The sequence below is a fragment of the Hemiscyllium ocellatum genome, chromosome 34 (assembly GCF_020745735.1).
Source record: "Hemiscyllium ocellatum isolate sHemOce1 chromosome 34, sHemOce1.pat.X.cur, whole genome shotgun sequence".
Classification (NCBI taxonomy): domain Eukaryota; kingdom Metazoa; phylum Chordata; class Chondrichthyes; order Orectolobiformes; family Hemiscylliidae; genus Hemiscyllium; species Hemiscyllium ocellatum.
In genome coordinates, this window is record NC_083434.1 from 16439324 (window position 1) to 16461180 (window position 21857).

A 21857-nucleotide genomic window follows, 5' to 3' on the forward strand; every position below is an offset into this window, starting at 1 on the left:
GGCTGAGGGGTGACCTTATAGAGGCTTATAAAGTCATGAGGGACATGGACAGGATAAATATACAAAGTCTTCTTCCTAGGGTGGGGGAGTCCAGAACTGAAGGTTTAGGGTGAGAACAGAAAGATATAAATGGGACTTAATGGGCAACTTTTCCACATAGAGGGTGATGCGTGTATGGAATGAATAGCCAGAGGATGTGGTGGAGGCTGGTACAATTACAACATTTGAAAGGCATCTGGATGGGTATGTAAATAGGAAGGGTTTAGATAGATATGGGCCAAGTGCTGTCAAATGGGACTAGATTAGATTAGGATATCTGGTCAGCAACGACGAGTTGGACTGAAGGGTTTGTTTCTGTGCTGTATATCTCTGACCCTGTAACTCTATATTATGACAGTGGAGGCAGGTTCAGATCCTGTGTTTTTTTAAATCCACTAAATAGACCATTAATTTAAAGGCAGTTTAGTGAGCACCTGCTTCACCTCCAAAAGCATGTAACATAGAATTGGTAGTGAATTGGAAAACTGTGGGCTGCCCACTGTCATATCAACAATATATATCAGTTAATTTTCATTTTCAGTGCATAATGTTCTAACAATTTTACCATCAATGTCTGATTTGTGTGGCATTAATTTGGAGCAAATATTTATGGTGCTTTCATAAGAAGCCTTCCATTTTATTGCACAAAATACAAGGTTTCCACCATTCTATACTTAAATTCCAACTTGATATCGATTCATTTTGCATAATGTCTTTCTCTTGGCTAAAATTAGCATTGAGATGTTACACTTCTTTAAAACTGTAATAATACATTAGTTACTTCTCCCATCCTTTACAGTAGAACTGTTGCTAACAGTCAGGCTATTGTTGGTGACAAACTGGCACTGTAAGTGATTATGCTATTGTCAGGAGTGAAATCTTTCTGCTGCTGATTCATGGAGCCTTTGGTACTAATTATAAACAGCTCACGTATAGAGCATTTCGTGCCATGTTGCCAACTTGCATGGACATTGGAAAACTACTTGGTCGTCTTCCAGGGCAATAATGACAGGAGTACGTTGCTGGCCTGGGCTGATCTACCCAGCACTGGGAAGATCCCAGCCTGCTGAGATGTGATTGCTTTGCAGTAACTGGAACTGCCTGACATATTGGCATATGTAGAACTATTGAATTTAACTTTTGGGGTAATGCCAAGCATGCTTGTTTCTCAGTTCGGTTCTTCCTGGTCAAATCTGTACGATGCTATCAGTGGGGAATGTTTAGAAGTGCTGTATTATTGAATGCTCCTTGCTCCTTTCTGCAAGGGACATTTGACCCAAAATTCAGGCTGACCCCTGCTCAAGTGCTCAGGGGCATTTCCTGGTATGTGGCCAGCAATTATATTTAAAGCAACCTTTAAGAAAGCAAAAGCAATTTATTTTAATGAGGCAGCACAAAGGGAGGTAACTCAGTCCTCTGGGTGCCTCTTTGCAAGCGCTGTCCTGTTCATTCAGCTATCCTGCTGTTTCTCCTTAGTCTTGCAGTTTTCTCCCCTTTCTACTGAATTCTGTTTTGGAAGTTGTTATCCACTGTGCTTCCAGTACCCTTTCAGGCAGTGCATTCTGGGCCAAGGCAGCCTATTTGGTTGGCACCCGATCCACCAGGATTCACTCCCTTCGCCAACGTGCAGTGACAGCAGTGTGTGTATCTGCAAGATATGCTGTTATAACTCACCAAAGCTCCCTTCACAGCATCTTCCAAACCTGTGACCTCTGGAAGCAGCAGATACTTAGGATCACCACCATCTGAAAGATTTCCCCAGGTCACATACACATTAAATAAATAAATAAAAAAAATTCCTAACTTATTGGATTAATGTTTTGCCTAATGTCTCCTTTGGTTCCTTTATTTTGGTTCCTAAGCCACCTTCCTTTGTAGAAGCTTCTCCTTATTTACTGGACCAAACCTCTAAATGATTTTGGAAAACCTCTTCTAAATCCTCCCTTTTCTTTGCTCCCCTATAATCACTTAAGATGACTACTCCATCTTATCTTGTCTCATTGCATTATTGATGACTTTCATGCCTTGTACCTTAAAGTAATTCTCTACTGTCATCTTTGTCAAACTGCGATATCCTTCCTAACGTGCAGTGCTTATAATTGGCCACATTACTCCAACTGAGGCCTCACTGATGTCTAATTTAAATTTAGGATAACTTCCTTTTTTTAGTACTCTGCCTCTACATAAAAGGCCAAGAGCTGTATATTAATTTTTAACAGTTGCCTTAACTTGTACTGCCACCTTCAAAGATTTCTCACACCTCTAGGTCTCTCTGTTCAGATTAAAATTTTTAAAATAGTCTTTCCTGCTAAGATGAATTGCTTCACACTACTCTGTCTTAAATTCGATGCAGTCTTTCAAAATTATTTGGTCATTTCTCCAATTGTTGTCTGTATGAGCTAGCTGGGTGCATTGTTTCCGACATTATGCCAATGATTCATAATTCAAAAGTAATGCATTGGCTAAAATATACCCATATTGTGCTGGGATCATGGAAAGCACAAGCACATACATACACATACACACACACACGCACACATACATACATACATACATACATACATATATATATGTTCTTTACATATAGTATACAGTAAAGTTGTACTTTATTTTCCAAAGTTATTGCTTATTTGAAAATTATTGGATTTTGTGTTGCAAAACCTGAGTACAGTTCCATTTTAAAAGAAATGTGTCAAGTATACTGTTTTATCAGCAATAATAGGAGCATATTGCATACCAGTAGTTTGCTACTGCTGTAGGCATTTTAATTCATTCTGTAGGGTGGTAGCCATGATCATAACCCAGTTCAGTTCGGAAATATTCCAATAATCTGTTTGAACAGCAACAGAATTCTGATCCCTGCTCAACTCAGTGACAGCTGTTTTGAGATTAACAGAGCAGATTGGAAAAAGGATTAGGTGCCATGAAATACGTCATCAAGATACATGCTTTGGTGGTAGCAGTCTTGCCTCGGAGTCTGACATTTAAGTTCCACTTCAGAGATTTCAGGAGTTGTTGGAGTTACTGGATGAGATATTAAACCTCTACTCTCTCAAACGGACAGAATTGAATCCACTGCACAATTTCTGTCGAAAGTCCTAGCCAATATTTATCCCTCAACTAACATCAGTATAAGAGATCACCTGGTCACTTCTCTTTCTTGAGGACGTTGTTTTGTGCAAATAGTCTACTGTACTTCCTAAATTGGGCCAGTGCCCATGCATTAGAGCAGTGCATCCATCACCTAAGGATTAAAGATTGAAAGGACATTGATGCTGCCAGAAATCTGACTGTGCTTCCCTGAAGCCATTGCTGCCTCTGAGTCATGATCTTCAAATTTTGTCTCTCAATTCCAGTTGGGGGTGGGGATGCTTGTGACCCACAACTTGGGAAGTCCTATTCTAAAGCATACACAACGATGTAATTTAGGAAGTTTCTTTTTTGAAAAAAAAATGTTTTTAACAACAAAATCTTCCTCTTCTTCAATTCTTCCCCTGCTTGCCTCTTATTCTTCACCCACCCAAAGGGGAAAAAAGTCAAACTTGCAAATGACATGTACTGGTGTGACTTGGCCTGTATACCTCAGTGCTCCAGTCTGACCAGAATGTTCATTTTTAAGTATAACTTTTTTTTAAACTAATTTTTATATGGATGGAACTAAGAAATAAGGGGATAATCCCCTTGATAGGATTGAACTATAGGCCTCCTAATAGTCAGCAGGAAACGGAGGAGTAAATATGTATGACAATCTCCGATATCTGTAAGAATAATAAGGTTGTAATACTAGAGGAGTTTAACTTTCCAAACATAGACTTTGACTGCCATAGTATTAAGAGCTTGGATGGAATGGAATTTGTTAAATGAGTTTAAGAAAATTTTCTTGATCAAAATGTAGATGTACCTGCTCGAGAAGGAGCAAAACTTGACCTTCTCTTGGGGAAATAAGGTAGCACAAGTTCATAAGATATAGGAGCAGAATTTGGCCATTCGATCAGGGCTAATACACCCCTCACCCCCATTTTCCTGCCTTCTCCCTGTATCCCTTCAAACCATTGCCAATTAAAAAATCTGTCTAACTGCTCCTTAAATTTACTCACTGTACCAGCATCCACCGCACTTTGGGGTAGTGAATTCCACAGATTCACAGCCCTTTGGGAGAAGTAGTTTCTCATCAACTCTGTTGTAAATTTGCTACCCCTTATCCTAAGACAATGACCTTTCATCCTAGAATTGAAAATGTGTTGCTGGAAAAGCGCAGCAGGTCAGGCAGCATCCAAGGAACAGGAGAATCAACGTTTCGGGCATAAGCCCTTCTTCCTGAATTCTCCTGTTCCTTGGATGCTGCCTGACCTGCTGCGCTTTTCCAGCAACACATTTTCAGCTCTGATCTCCAGCATCTGCAGTCCTCACTTTCTCCTTTCATCCTAGAATGCCCCACAAGAGGAAGCATCCACTCTATGTCTATTTTATCCACACCTTTTATCATCTTGGATACCTCAATTTGATCTCCCTGTATTCTTCTAAATTCCAGAGAGTGTAGGCCTAAACTGTTCAATCTCTCTTCATACGATAAACCCCTTATCTCAATCAATCTAGCAAACCTTCTCTGATATACCTCAATTGCCACCACATCTTTCCTCAAATATGGGGACCAAATCTGTGCACAGTACTCCAGGTGCGGTCTCACCAATGCCTTGTATAGTTGCAACAATGCTTCCTTACCTTTTATATTCTGTTCATTTCGTTATAAAAGCCAACATTCCATTCGCTTTCTTCATTACCTGCTGTATGTGCAAGTTGGTTTTCGGTGACTCATGAATGAGTGCACCTAGATCCCTCTGCACTGGAGTGCCCCAAAGTGTTACCCCATTTACATAATAGGTTGCCTTCCCATTTTTTTGACCCAAAAATGCAAGACCTTGCAATTAATCAAGTTAAACTCCATCTGCCACATTTTGGCCCATTGTCCTAACCTTTCTATATCCATTTGTAAGGTTCTTATTTCCTCATTGCAATTTATCATCCCACCTATTTTTGTGTCATTCACAAATCTGGCCATAGAGCCTTCTATCCATCTATCCAAGTCATTAATCTAGATTGTAAATAGCTGGGATCCAAGGACTGAACACTGTGGCATCTCACTAGTTACATTTTGCCATCCAGAAAAAAAAACAATTATCCTTAGTCTGTCTTCTGTCCATCAGCCAGTCATCTGTCCAGGCTAATACATTACTCCTAAAACCATATCATCCATCCTTGTTAATTAACCTCCTGTGTGGCACCTTATCAAAAGCCTTCCAGAAGTTCAGACATATTGCATCTACAACATCTCCATTATCCACTTTGCTTGTTACTTCTTTAAAGAACTCTAGCAGATTAGTCAAGCATGATTTGCCCTTCATAAAACCATACTGACTCTGATGGATAGTGTTCTGACTTTACAAATATCCTGATGTTGCTTCCTTGATAATTGATTCTAACACTTTCCAGCAACAGATGTTAAACTAACTGGTCTGTAATTTCCCACATTTTGCCTCCGTCCCTTTTTAAACAAAAGTATTTTGTGGGCGGCACGGTGGCACAGTGGTTAGCACTGTTGCCTCACAGCGTCTGAGACCCGAGTTCAATTCCCACCTCAGGCGACTGACTGTGTGGAGTTTGCACGTTCTCCCCGTGTCTGCGTGGGTTTCCACCGGGTGCTCCGGTTTCCTCCCACAGTCCAAAGATGTGTGGGTCAGGTGAATTGGCCATGCTAAATTGCCCGTAGTGTTAGTTAAGGGGTAAATGTCGGGGTATGGGTGAGTTGCGCTTCGGCGGGTCGGTGTGGACTTGTTGGGCTGAAGGGCCTGTTTCCACACTGTAAGTAATCTGATCTATTATATTAGCCATTTTCCAATCCATTCAAACCTTTCTCATGTCCAAGGAATTTTGTAATATCTACTATCTCCGCTACCACTTCCCTTAATACTCCAGGATGTGGGCCATCATGTCTGGGCACTTGTCTGTCCTTGATCCTAATAATTTACTTAGTACCTTTTCCCTATTGATGCTGATTGGTCTAAGTTTTACCTTACTTATTGCCTCGGACTTGCCTGTTCCAAGTGAGTGAAGTGTTAATGGGGGAGTACTTTGGGACCAGTGATCATAACTATTTTAAAACTAATAGAATTATGGGAAAGGATAGGCCTTTACAAAATTCTAAATTTTGGAGCAAGGCCAATTTAAATGGTATTAGACAAGAATTTCCAAAAGTTGAACGGAATAGACTGTTGGCAAGTAAAGGGATGATGGTAAGTGAGAGAGTTTCAAAAATGAGAGTTCGAGGCTTTATGTTCCTGTTCGAGTGAAAGCTGGTAGGAGTAGGGAACAATGATGACTAGAGATATTAAAGATTTGGAGGTATTTGGAGGACTAGAGGTATTAAAGCACTGGTCAAGAAAAAAATGGGGGCGTATGTCAGGTACACAGCTGGGATCAAGTGAATCTCTTAAGGAGTGTAAGGGCAGTCCTTAAACCAATCCAAATTGATTCTACAAGTACATTAAGAGCAGAAGAGTAACTAGGGAGAGAATAGGGCCCCTTAAAGATCAATGTGAAAGCACAGGAGATATTAAATTAATATTTTGTGTCAGTATTTACTATGGAGAAAGACGTGGAAGCTAGGGAACTAGGGGAAATAAATGTTGCTGTCTTGAAAACTGTTCACTTTACAGAAGAAAGGTGCTAAATGTCTTAAATACAAAAGGGTAGCTAAACCCTGGGACTTGATCAAGTGTATCCAGGACATTGTGGGAAGCTAGGGAAGAAATTGTGGGGTCCCCAGCAGAGATATTTGTATCATCTAATGCCATGAGTGAGATGCTGGAAGACTGAAGGATGGCTAATGTGCCTATATGTAAGGCAGGTTGCAAGGAGCAACCTGGGAACTATAGGCCGGTGAGCCTGGCAAGTTGTGGGAGGGGATTCTGAGAGACAGGATTTGCATGCATTTGGAAAGGCGAGGACTGATTATGGATAGTCAGCATGGCTTTGGGCATGGGAAATTGTGTCTCTCAAACTTGACAGAATTGTTTGAGGACATGACCAAGAAGATAGATGAGGGCAGAGCGGTAGACATTGTCTCCATGGACTTTAGTAAAGCCTTTGACAACGTTCCACATGGTAGACTGATTAATAAATTTAGATCACATGGGTATCAGGGAGAGCTTGCCAATTGGATACAAAATTGGCTTGGCGGTAGAAGACAGAGGGTATTGGTGGAGGGTTGCTTTTGGACTGGACGCCTGTGACCAATGGTGTTCTGCAAGGATTGGTGTTGGATCCATTGTTGTTTGTCACTTTTATATAAATGATTTGAATGAGAATATAGGAAGCATGGTTAGTAAGTTTGCAGATGACATAAAAATTGCTGGTATGGTGGACAGTGAAGAAGGTTATCTAAGAGTTCAACGGGATCTTGACCAGCTGGGCCAATGGGCTGAGGAGTGGCAGATGGAGTTTAATTTAGATGAATGTGAAGTAGTGCATTTTGGTAAGATAAACCAGGGCAGGACTTACACACGACTTAGAGCCCTGGGGAATGTTGTTGAACAGAGAGATCGTGCGGTGCAGGTTCATAGTTCCTTGAAAGTGGTGTCACAAGTAGATAGGGTGGTGAAAAAGGAGCTGGCATGCTTGCCTTCATTGAACAGGAGTTGAGATGTCTACTTGCAGTTATACAGGACGTTGGTGAGGCCACTTTTGGAGTACTGTGTACAGTTCTGGTCGCATTGTTGTAGGAAGGATATTATTAAATTGGAGAGGGTGCAGAAAAGATTTACAAGGATGTTACTGGGACTGGAGGGTTTGAGTTATAAGGAGAGGCTGGATAGGTTGGGACATTTTCCCCTGGAGTGTAGGAGGTTGAGGGTGACCTTTATAAAGGTTTATAAAATCATGAAGGGCATGGATAAAGTGAAGAGCAAAAGTCTTTTTTCATGGCTGGGGAAGTTCAGCTAGCAAGCATAATTTTAAGGTGAGAGGAGAAAGATTTAAAAGGGACCTGAGGGGCAACCTTTTTACACAGAGTGGTTTATATGTGGAATGAACTGCCAGAGGAAGTGATAGGTGCAGGGACAGTTATAACATTTAAAAGATATTTGGAAATGTACATGAATAAGAAGGTTTCAGAAGGATGTGGACCATACACGGGCCAATAGGACTGGTTTAGTTTGGGAAACCTGGTTGGCATGAATAAGTTATACCAAAAGGGTCTGTTTCTCTGCTGGATGACTCTGACTCTATGATGTCATAATTGGTTGTAATGATGATGTCTGAGTGATGAATATTGATCAGGATATTGTGGAGAACTTACCTATGATTAAAAATAACACTATCATGTCACTTGGGTTAGAGAAGAAGAGTCATTGTGGGGGTTGCTTGGGAGGGTGGGGGGGAGGTGGCGAACAAATGATGGAGCAGTTATAGAGAGGCAAGTAGGAAAAGGCCTGTTTGTAGGAAATTTTACCCTCGCAGACTGACCCAGCAGAGCAACCCAGCAATCTTTTGAGGAGCTGATCATAAGCAGGATGCTGCTATTCGTGGAGGCTGTCATTCATCTGCATCCCCATCTGCATCAAAACCTGAAATCCACTGCTAGAGATTACCCAGTCAAGGTCAGGGCAGGCTGAACTTCCTTCTCTGCAGCTCCTTAAAAAATTACACAAGCAAGTTGATGACATCGGTCAGAATACAGGCCATGCTGGCAGCAAGCAAGTGCCAGACTTTCTTATTGAGAAAGGTGTCGTCTTGGGCTTGTCTGTGGTTACTTGCAAAATCTACCACTGGTGTATCACTATTTCTAAAGAAAATGTTCCAATAATAGCCCATTTCTTATCACTTGGTATCAAAAGCAAAAGAAAAACACTTCTTCAGTCAGTACAGGAAATGCAATTTAAATATTGCTTTTTATTAAGTTAAGATATCCAACCTGTAAAATGTATAATAAAATTAACAACATCAAGAAAGGCAAGTTTTTAAAAATCTGTTTATAGAATGTTGGCATCACAGGCCAGGCCAGCATTTATAACAGATCACTGGAGGAGCTGGTGGTGATCTGCCTTAAACTGTTACTGTGCAAGTTCCAATTCGTATTGTTCCAGATGACATTCGCTCAGTGACATTCCCCAAATTCATGCACTAACATCATTTCTTACACTCTGTGCTCCTCAACCCTACAGTGCTGTTTACACTTCATGTATTTCATGTCACTCATTTCTCACTCAGACCAGAATCAAACTCTTAAACTGACTGCTGTTTCAAGAATTGGGGCTAGGCATTGATAGCTACACTAATCTCCTTTGCTCTCTACAACTGACCTCTCAATCATTACAATAACGGAGAGGTTCTGTATCCCAGCAATGTCCAGTGTAGGTGGGTAGTCGCAGGATTTAGACTCGGCAGGCATGAAAGAATATATTGCCAAGTCAGAACAGCATGTGACATAGAAGGCAACTTGAGGTCAAAGCATTCCCATTTGTCTGCTGTTGTTATTCTTCCGGGCAGTAGAGATTATGATTTGGAAGGTGCCCTTGGTGAATTGATACAGTGCACTTGTAAATGATGTACACTTCTGCCATGATATGGTGGTGGTGGTGGAGAGAGCTGATGTTTAAGATGATTTATGGGCTATAGTCAAGTCAGCCACTTCATCTTGGCTGGTATCAAAGTTTTCGAATGTGATTGGAGCTGCCCTCATCCAAGCATGTGAGGAATAATCCATCTCACTAGATAAGTGACAGGCAACGACTACCTTCAATAAGAAATAACCTAATCCTCTCCCTTTACATTCAATGTCAAGGTTAACTTGAATATTTCTTCTAGAAATGCAACTTTGTGTATTGGACATTATCATTAGTTTAAAAAGTGCCATTTGTCAAGACTCACTGAGATAACACATTGAAAACCAAGCCTGCTATCCCTGAAACCATTACAAAAATTATAGATTTTAAAATAAGTCTGCATAATTCTTCAATTTATCTGATTTACAGACTCCAGTTGATAGACAATTCAGACCAGGTTATTGTACTTCACAAGAATTACTTTTTTTTTCGCAAGTTCGAGCTACAGGTAAACAGTTATAAACCATCGGTATATAACACTACAGATTGAAACACTAATCCGCTTATAAACTCTTCCTAATGTGTGCGCGCACACAGAAGGACATGGACAGAGAAAGATACATGAATGAAGGATAAAATGGAAAACATTTCTGTATTTTTTTATTCGTAAGATCTGTTGAGTTGGTTCTTGCTGACTGGAAGGTTCCTTCCCAGCTTTGCTTTTCTGAGTGCTTCCAGTGGTTTGAAAGAGGCGCAGGATGGCTGGTTCACATATAAAAGTACTTCCCTTACCAACTGTAATGCCACAGCTTACAACAACTGCTGAAGGAAAGATAAACTATTTTTCTTCAGACTTAACATTGGTTTTTACAGCAGAGAACAGAGAGATAGCTCCTGTGCTGGTGGAGATCTGATCACTTCTGTGTATCTTGTTCCCAGCTAGTGGGTTATCTGAGAACAAACCAGAGGGCAGATGATGTGAAAGGGAGTGTCCCCCTCCTTCCTGCCTTCTTCATTTAGGTCAAAAAGGTTCACCTGGCAACTCCTACCCTCCTGCTCACACCGACTCTGACTTGGTATGGGCAGCGTATTATCCCAGTTTTAAGACTAAGATATAGGAGCACTGTCCTCGCCTACCCCAAGTCCTTCTGCAGCCTCCTGCTCCCTCAACACCACCTGTCCACCCACCTAACCTGTGTCATCTGCTTAGCAACAATGCCCTCAGTTTCTTCGTCCAGATAGTTAATGTACCATGTGAGTAATTGTGGTCCCAATACTGATCCCTATGGACTCTGCAAGCCACTGGCTGCCATCATGAAAAAGAGTGTTTTATCCACACTCTCTGCTTCTGCCAATCCTCTATCCATGCCAGCATCTTTCCCCAGTAGAGAATTCCTGACATGAGGAAGGATCCTGAAGGATATGCTGAAGGTCTGGACGAGGTTTAGAAGAATGAACACTGATGAAAGGTTTGTCATATGAGGAGCAGTTGAGGACTCGAGTTCTGTACTTGATGGAGTTTAAAAGGATGAGGGGAGATCTCATTATACGTTTCAATGAGAGGCCTCAATAGGGTGGATGTGGGGAAGATGAGTGGGTAACTGGTGACTCCAGTTCACTGCTCGCTCCCCAGGACCTTCATCTTGGATATCTGGTGCCAACATCTCAGGGAACAGGCCATGGGTAGCAGCCACAACCACACCCTATCCTCAGATATTGGCATCTGATATGTATCAGCCAAACTGCATTAACATGGTCCATCTCCAATCAATTTACAGTATGTTTCTACACTTCAAAGGTATACTTTGAAGCACACAGGTACTATTCATTGCAATGCTGTTGCAAAGACTCTGCTCATGCAGGGACAGATATCCAGCTCGTGGGAGCACTTCAGTGTTCTATGCTTGCTGTCTTAGTGCCCACCCACTTTTCACCTGGATCTCACTTGCCATGTTTTTTTGTGGATTTCCCCTGAAGCCAGAGTTTAAGGGTTTGCAGTACCTTTTGTCTTTCTTGGCCCTGCAGACAGGAAGCCAGGCAGCGTGTTATGCTTGTTAGTCAAGGATTGGACAATTTGGAGTGTGGCATATTCCTGCCTCAGTGTCACACCTACAGCATGCTCCAGCAAACACAGTGCATGTGCATGAACCAAATGGCCACATCTCAAAGTCGAAGAGTTCTATTAACTCTGAGAGCTGACATGCAGTCCACTAAAGGTCTTGTTCGATGTTGGACTGTGCAGGGGGAGGTAGGGGGTAGGGGGTAGGGGGAGGAGTGTGGGTGTTCAGGGGCCACTTGAGGTGGTCTTGGTCAGGATCCTGTCCTCGTGATGGGTGAGGAATTGAATGTCAGGCACCCTACCACCTGCTTTTGCTCTTTCTATCCTCCTGAGGGACATTTCTCCTGAAATGAGAGAAGGGGAGGGACTGAGTGAGATGGAAGTGACTGGAACAGCATTTAGTGCTGGTGTAGGTTGGGAAAAAGTGTGATGAGGTGTCCTGAGAGTGAGAGTAGGAGGTGCAGAGGCTATGCAGGGAAAGTAGTCTGGGGGTTTGGGTGGGTTAGATTAATAAGGGATGTTGCAGACGATACTGAGGTGGACAATAGCATGAGAAAAACCACTAGCCCTCACGTCAAGAAACTTGGGGAAAATGACATTTAGCCAATTTCTGATCAGATTCAGTCCTATGTCTACAAATACTATTATTCATTAAAATGTGCCCCACTAAATGCTTTATAAAATTAAGTATATTTATTTACACTGCAGGTTTAACCTCAGATGGGTTTTGCATCAAGTCTACAATCGTAGTATAAATGGATTATTAAATATTCTTGTTAATTGTATCAAAATACACTTGACAGCTTTATCCATGTTGTTTGCTGATCCAACAATTTTGGGCAAGATGTCTCATCCCAGTGTACCTTTCCAAATAGGTACATTCATAAGTGCTGAATAATAATCCAGTCTTTGCTTTAAAGTAATGACATCCGAATAGTTCCTGCAGTTTTTGATCTGGAAATATAGCAAGGAAGGGTGTCAGATAAATTGTGAGCTGCAACAAGTTGCCAGCTCATTTTTGCATTCTTGTTCAAGGATATTTGAAGGAGACCTATTCTATCCTGCTCAGTACCATTATCAACTACTTAGTGTAGAACACTGCAAAAATCACGTCTCTTAGTATCCGACTGTTCTCTTAATTGTTAGGACTACACAGCTATCCTATTGATGTAATATAAGTTTGATTTGCGCTGAGGTTTATAGCCATAATTAGAAGGCTGTTAAAGGATGAAGTGAATTGGATTCCTGGTATCTATTGAGGAATTACAAATGTTGCAGCATCTTTAGCGTTCAAAGCTTCATAAAGATTATTCCCCTTCAGGGTCCGTAATTTCTTTTTTGTTGTGGCTTTATTTGCAGCTACAACTTCATTGTTTAACTTATTTTCTTCAAGGCCATTGCTCTAGAAAATTTGCTAAAGTGAGACAGATGTTTTTTTTTATATGGGATGCGTCCAAGAATCCCAAATTCTATGATCTAATTGCTAAATGTTTTTAAATTTTGCAAGAGAGTGAGCCCATTAGAAGATTCTTGTATCTTTATTTATCTGTTCTGCTTTGTTAAAAAGCATTCTTATTGATTAATATTTTTCTCCTCCTAGTTGGACTTTCCTCATTGCTTGATTGCAAAAGAGCAAATTTCCTACAGATTCCTCAAGTCCATTCTGAATCTTGAATCAGTGATACTTCGGTCTCTAAGTCAGAATTTGTGCATTTACTTCAGACCAGTAAACTTGAATGTGAAATCAAGACTGACTTTACTGCAGTACGAAGGAAGTGCTGTGATTTCAGGTCATAATAAATAATTCCATGGCATTGATCAAAGGAAAATAAGGGAGTTCTTCCCAGTGAACTAGCTATCATTTATTCATCACCCAACAGAATTAAAAACAAATGACGTGGTCATTTATATTACTGCCGTCTGTGAAACCTTGCTTTGTACAAATTAGTTGCTACTTTCCAATAACACAACATTATCTTTACTTAAGGATTTCTTTAGTTGTGAAGCACTCCTCAACATCCAGTTTTCATGAAAGATGCTATGCAAATGTGAATGACAATGGCAATTTAAGTCAAGTTACAAATTGATAAAACATTGGACTTTTTAATAAATTGGCACATATTTCTGCTATAGCAGTTTGAAAAGAAATGAAGGACTTGTATATATATTGCACTTTTCTTATGCCAGAGTATCTCAAAATGCTTTACAGAAAAATGACCTACTTTTGAAGTGTAATCACTGTAGGAACTTATGAAATGCAACAACTAATGGTCCTTTGAAAACTTATCACACAAAAAAAGTTAATTATTAAATGTGGATTGAAGAATAAATATCTGCTCGATAGGGATAACCCTGTGGCTTTTCTTTGGGATCTTTTACATCCGCCAAAGTGTGCAGCCAGGGTTTTGATTTAATATTTCATCTGAAAAATGCCACTTCTGACAATGCTGCAGTTCCCCAGTACTGCACCGGTTTTAGTCTTCAAGTCCTGGAATGAGACTTGAGTTCATACTCTTCTGACTCACAGCAGAGTGAGTCCCATGAACCGTGGCTGATAAAAGGACTTCAGGAAAGAGAGGATTTGAATTAGAATCTCAGGACTGAATTTATGGTTTCTTGGCTGAATCTGAATTATGTTGAGTTTTGAGGATGGATAACCACTGGCAAGGCCTTGCAAGTTTTAGCACCATATTTGACCAAACCTGCATCATTAACGACCTCCTCTTCACATCTGATTCCTGCCCCGTTTTACCACGCACCGTTCCCAGAACAACTCACTACTCAGAAGAAATCCCAGAATTCATCTTAAAAGCCCATTGTGAACCCAGCGAAGCATGGTCAGCCTGGAGATACCATGAATGATTTCTGATATTTGCCCTGGAAATGGCAGACAGGGAGACTGTTCAGTCCCATTGTGACTCTTATACCTTGACGTGCAGCAATGAAGTGCAAAATAATCCTGTAAGTGGATCAGAGATGAGGGCTGTTAGAGAAAGGCACATGTCAGATGTGGATGTCGAAGTCCATGGATGTGATTTGGAGATGCCGGTGTTAGACTGGGGTGTACAAAGTTAAAAATCACACAACACCAGGTTATAGACCAACAGGTTTAATTTGAAGCTGTTGGACTATAACCTGGTGTTGTGTGATTTTTATTCATGGATGTGGGTTGCATGTAGCATGTAGCCCATGGACGGTGCCTTGGGATGTTGGTATCCATGTCCAACATAGAGGTCCTTTGGAGTTTGCAGCAAGCTGAATTTGCCAGGTCTGATTTCCTTATCCAATTTTAGACCATAAGACATAGGAGTGGAAATAAGGCCTTTCGGCCCATCGAGTCCACTCCGCCATTCAATCATGGCTGATGGGCATTTCAACTCCACTTACCCGCATTCTCCCCGTAGCCCTTAATTCCTTGTGACATTAAGAATTTATCACTCTCTGCCTTGAAGACATTTAGCGTCCCGGCCTCCACTGCACTCTGCGGCAATGAATTCCACAGGCCCACCACTCTCTGGCTGAAGAAATTTCTCCGCATTTCTGTTCTGAATTGAGCCCCTCTAATTCTTAGGCTGTGTCCACGGGTCCTAGTCTCCTTGCCTAACGGAAACAATGTCCTAGTGTCCACCCTTTCCAAGCCATGTATTATCTTGTAAGTTTCTATTAGATCTCCCCTTAATCTTCTAAACTCCAATGAATACAACCCCGGGATCCTCAGCCGTTCCTCGTATGTTAGACCTACCATTCCAGGGATCATTCATGTGAAATTTTCTCAATGTCTAGCTTGCTTAATATGTTTGGTAAGATAGAATGCTGAATGTTACTGAGGCAAGTTTAACCTATGTTAATCACTCTCAATTGGCAACTCACCTCTGTCTAATGAGAATTTTGCCTCATTAGAAAAGCATACAAGATGGAATGAGAAATGCCTGACTTAGAGATGGGCCTCACTAGGCTTCTTGTCTGATTCCACCACAAATCTTGCCATAGCTCACACCCCTGAGAGCCCTTTAAGATTCTTCCTTTAATGTGAAATTGTTCTGTTCTCAGGTAGAGCGAAGTCATATGTTTAGAAGTAAAATACTCAATGCAATCCTTTCTATAGATTCTGAAGTTAAATAAGTAAAAATGAGCTTTCATTACAAGTCGTTGTTTAGTATCTATAAGCTATATAATTCTGTAACACTATAAATTGTTGTATCAGTTAAGAGCAAGTTCAAGGTTAGTTGTAATACCTTCCATATTTGAATAAAAATGGACAGGAAAAGATGCTCTGGTCATCAAATCTGATCCACACAATTATCAAGGGTTTCACATTATAATATTTGCATTTTCCAGCCCTCACAAAGTCATACAGTATCAGAGACCTAGACCAGTTGCAGTTAGAAATGGGAGAAGATCTAGAAAATTTTTCCTTAATCCCTTAAGTGATCAAAATTAGCCTAGGAGACCACTCCAGTCCTGCTTCACGTTTTACTGTAAGAACGGTTTGTATGAGATGATCACTCTCAGTCGGACACATCACCAGCTCTTACTTGAAGGAATTAATCACATTATTGTTCACTGTGTGAGCTTATAAGCTGTGTGAATTCCAGAGATCCCCCAATAGGTTTCAGTGAAGGGTTCTATACTGAGATCGGCCATTTCAATCTGATACTGATTGGCAGCTGTAGATTAGCAACCCAGCAAGTGGAGAGGTTTTGGAAAATGCTGCATTTTCTGCAAAAGTCCATGTGTTGAGGTTAAATGCACTTTCTCTTATAGTTTGCTGCATTCACTGAAGATTCACATAAACCCTGTCCAATAGCTGTGTTATGATTCACAGTCAGTGTATCAATATTTTAAGATATATGCTTTTGATATATCATGTGATATATTAGCATGTGTCCTGAAAGTGGAAAGATCTCATGCCATTTTATTTGGGATAACCTGCAGCACAACATACTATTGAAAGTTGATGTCTTTTGTCACCAAATAGCTTAATATGAGCTCAGATGTAATGTGAATAGGATATCTTTATATATTAATGACCTGTAGTAAACCTGTGTCGAATTTTTCAATACCGTGATATCCATACCTGGTTTCTTGTGTAATGAGGGATAACATCAGCATTGCCACATTGCATAAGATATCTTGCTGGCAGAAAGACCACACCTCCAGTTGGTATGATTTGACAAATATTCACTATCTATGAATACCAGATCCTGTAATCCAACACTGAGTCTCATTTAGTCTTGACAAGAGGCATTGGTGTCTAGTTGTCCATGGGCTGCTTTTTTGGAGTCAACATTTATACAATTTTTTGGATACATTTGGAACAGGTGTTACTTGAGTACGTACTCCAGTTAGTGACGGACCAGATCAGTTAATATTCAGTTTGCTGAAAATCTCAATATCCATTTGAATTTACAGTACAGTCTTGGCAGTATGCTTGTGGTTAAATGTGAAATGCCATGTGTAGGACAGTAACAGTTGTCCAGCTAAACTGACTTTAATTTGGAAGAATATGTACTGAAGTTGATGCCCTTGGGCTCAATTAAGGCTCACTTACACAATTCCAACACTGGATCATTCCCTGTTATTTTGGTTCACTTACACAATACTGAATATTGCTGCTGAGCTGAAGTGCATGTTATCACTTGTGAAAGGTTTTCTTGTGGAGATATGCACTGACTGGTTGCAGATATTCAGAGTTGGTGTATTGTATTCTGCTCCTGGTTTTTATTTGTCAAGAAATCTGCCTGACACTGATTCTGAAGCCACGTGTTCAAATGAGAAGACAGCGCAGGTTACAAGTTTAAAACTGCAGAGGTCAAAGTCTCCATAGAAATGTTAAATAATGAGATTTGGTGCAAATGGAGAAAGAGTAGCTTTTACTATTCACCAAACAAATAGTTCTGAGAGGATTGACAATGAAAATTTATAATTATCAGATATCCGATCCAGCATGAAATGTCATACAGGGAGATTTGTTGTCTCTGAGCAAAGCAAATAGCACAGAGTCTCTAACTTCAAAATAATCTGCAATATTAATTTTCTTCTGAGGGAATGACATTTTACATCTTAAGTTTTCTTTTAGCACTAGAGGGTTTGCCAGCAATTATCTATTGCACCATTCAAACCCAATTGCAAGAGCTCTAAATTTTTCATTCATTCTTTAGAATTAAATTCTAAATTCCATGCCATGACAGTGATATTTGTGCAATATTGGAAAGTGCTGAAATGGATCATAATCAATTAGTTAGCTAATCCTTTTTTTTAAACAAAAAGAGCATTTTCAGGAAGGCAACCTGTAACTGGAATGCTACAGGGATCAATGTTAGGGCTGCAGTTATTTACACTGTATATTAATGACATATGAGGAAAGTGAAGTTGGAGGATGGTGCAAAAATAAGTGGGAAGGCAAGTGGTTAAAATAACTCAAAATGGGCAAGAAATGTTGGGAAATATGCGAAATGTGAGGTTATACGCTTTGGCAGGAAAAAGAGGAGCTGAATGTTATTTAAATGGAGAAAGACAGCAACAAACTACAAAAAAATGGAGATTTTGGGACCTTGTGCATAAATCTCAAAAAGTTAGATTCCAAGTTCAGCAGGTAATTGGAAAGGCAAATGGAATGTAGGCCTTTATTTCAAAGGGAGTGAAGCATGAAAATAGAGGTCTTGCTAAAACTATACAAGACAGTAGTCAGACCCCACCTGGAATACTTTGAATAGTTTTAGCCCCCTTAAATACAGAAAGATATATTGGCATTGGAGAAAGTTCATTATGTTGATCTCCAGTATAGAGGGACTGCTTTATGAAGACAGGTTGAGTAGTTTGGGCCTGTATTCATTTGTCTTTAGAAGAAAGAGTGGTGACTTTATTGAAACGCACATGATTCTAGGGGATTTGACAGGAAATATGCAGTTAAGTACTTACTGGAAAATCTAGGGTCAGGGTGTAGAATCTCAAAATGAAGGATCGCACATTTAAGACAAAAACGAGCAATTTTTTCCTTCAGAGCGCAGTGAATCTGCGGAATTCTTGACCATGGAGAGCTGTCCAGGCTGAGTCATTAAAGCATATTTAAGGATGAGATGGACAAAATTTTAATCAGGAATGGAATCGAGCATTATGGGGAAAAGGAGTGAAAGTGTTGTAGAGGGTGATTAGATCAGTCGTCATCCCATTGAATTGCACAGCTGACTGAGTGGGCTGAATGGTCTACTTCTACACCCTATGGGCTTATTCAGATCTCCAGCATCTACAGTACTTTTCTTTAGTTTGATCATGATCTAACCTATTGAAATAAGATTGGCCACCTGTGTATAACCTTTATAGCTTTTATTTTTGTATCAAGCACATCTGCTGATTTAAGACCAACTTGGTCAAAGTTCCAATTTGCTTTTCCAAGCTGCTACAACACAGCTACTGGCTGTGACCTGAAACTTAATTGATCTAATCTGCTGTGCAAAGGACCAGGATGGGAAATATGCAAGTTGGGTAAAGGATACTTGCCTTTCATGTGAGTTTTACTGCCATACAGCACACACATCAGAGAGGCAAGGTGACAACCTTGTGGTGTTATTGCTAAGCTGTTAATCCAGAGACTGAGGTAATGTTCTGGGGACCCGGGTTCAAATCCCACTACAGCAGATGGTGGAATTTGAATTAAACCAAATTTTGGAATTAATAGTCTAATGATGACGATGAATCAATTGTCAGAAAAGCTCATCTAGCTCGCTATTCTCCTTTTATAGAAGAAAATTGCTGTCCTCAACTGGTCTGACCTGCATATGACACCAGACCCTCAGCAATGTGGTTGAGTCTTAACCCCAACTCGGGCCATTAGGGATGGCAATAAATGATGGCCCAGCCAGTAACACCCTCATCCCATGAATGAATAAAAATAGACACAACTACAGTAAGGCAGTCAAAGACACTAGATTTAATTTGTGCCAAGGTAGGAATGTCAGAAACCTTATGGGCAAATGTAATTTGATTAAAGGACAATTAAAAAGATAAAAACAAACAGTTTAACAAAAGAAGATTAAAGACTTTTAAGATTGTGATAAGAATGAGGCATTAAGAATTTAGACCACAACTTTGTTGGGAAGATTTATTAATCAGCAGTCCTAACGTTTTGATACAAAATCGAGGAAGTATACATCTCATATGATTTAGTTTGTGAAGGATGGGAAAGTATCCATTTTGCCCATGAGAAAGCAGCAATAGTTTATTTTGCCTGCAGAAGGTGAGAAACCATTGTTTGACTGCAAAAAGGTCATCATTTAATAGCATGGATTAATATGACAAATTATATAACAGTACAATAGAGTTATTCTACAAAATGTTAAACTTTATTAGAATAAATTGATACAGCATTGCTACATCAATGTCATATTGATATAGCATTGAAGCTTAAAGATTAAAGCTTTAAAAAAACTACAGAATTCCAATATTGCAATTTAAAAGCTCACAAAACAATGAAAATAAAGCGGTGTTGCTATTTATAGAAGTAGACATCTTCCAAAGGAAGAGATTAAACCAACATTGACTGAGTACAGGATTAAAAGCTTTAAAGCCCAAAATACAGCAGCATTTAGATACTGCAGAATTTAAAACCTCTTTAAAGGAAGATGAATAAATAATTGCATTAAGAAGTCAAAGTAGGAAAAATAATACCGCCACAAAGATTTAATATCATAGATGGGCCAAGAGAGCACAGGTTTGGGGATCTTCAAGAAAACATTTCATTGCAAGACATTCATCGGGGTAATTGGTAATTCAACTGACTTGAGTTTCACAGGGCCAGGTTTTGTCAATGGATAGCTCAGTAATTTTAGGCTTGACATAGAAGTTAGTTTTACTGTCTAAACAGATCAGAAACCATAGCTGAAGACACAGAGATTACATGAAGCTACATGGTCCTGGAATAACTCTTAACATTAAATATACAGTATAAATAAAACTGCAATATAAAATGTATCATATTAGTAGACAATGCATATGTAATTTATAATCAGTCTCTTTCTTGAGCAGGAAGGCATATTACGGTCTTAATTCTATTCCAAAAAAATGAAGAATTTGAACAATACAAGAGTAAAAGTTCCTTTGAGATGAAGCATCCTAAATTTTCTCACAAGGTTAGGGAAACTCAACACTGGGTACATCTGCCAAACCAAACTATTATGTTTCTACACATCAAGGAATATTGCACATCTCTTAATGACCCATGTTCAGAAACACCAGAATAGGCATCACATCCTTGGTGACATTGTAACTCTTTCTAATGGGTCTCTCAGAATATGCGTTAACCTACACTTCAGCACGGCAATAGTGAGGGAGAATTCACCTTAAAAAGAGGAATTGGCATCAGCACTCTAATGCGATGCCAGCTGATGGTGGTTGGTTGCAAACCAAAACATCACCCACAAAGAAATAAAAATGAATGGCTTTATTGTACACAGGTCGGTGGATTACATAATTATGTGTAGACAACAAAATCTTTTGGAATAGCTTCACTTGAGTTGGCAAACCTAATCCAAACCTGTGGATCATAATAATTTGGCTGTGTCTCAGTTGTTGCGTTCTTGTCTCATAGTTAGGAGGTTAATGGTTCAATTCCACTCCAGAAATATGAACATGAAGTTTAGGCTGACACTGCTGTGCAGCAGTGAGAGAAATGTGCTGTACTTGGTCTTAAAAAAAAATGTTTTTTTTGGATGAGAGATAAAGTCAAGGTTCTGACAACTCCCTCGGGTGGATGTGAAATATCCCATGCAGGCAGTTAAGGAAGAACAAGGGAGTTCTCCCTTGTGTCTTATGCCTCAACACCATTACTAAAGCAATATCTGATCATTTTCTCATTGCCATCTGTGGGAATTTGCTGTGCACTATATTAGCCTATCCATTTTCGACATGATAACAGTGACTACATTTTACAAACGTTACGCATTGCCCGTAAAATGTTTTCGGACATTGTGAAGTGTAAGTGTAAATGTAATGATCTAAATGTAATTCTCTTCCTGTTTTGGATTGGATATACAGGTTCATCGATTAATCATGTCATCTTTTATTGTTTGTTCATGAGTATCACTAGCTAAGCCAGTATTTATTGTCCCTCTCTATTTGCCCTGAAGAGTTACGTTCTATCTGGTATAAATAAAATATTTCTC

General features: G+C 39.9%; 1 protein-coding gene across 6 annotated transcripts in view; it reads left to right on the forward strand.

Annotated features, from left to right (window-relative positions):
• eepd1 (endonuclease/exonuclease/phosphatase family domain containing 1) overlaps positions 1 to 21857 on the forward strand; it is a 151693-nt gene that overhangs the window by 97501 nt on the left and 32335 nt on the right. The window lies entirely within an intron of this gene.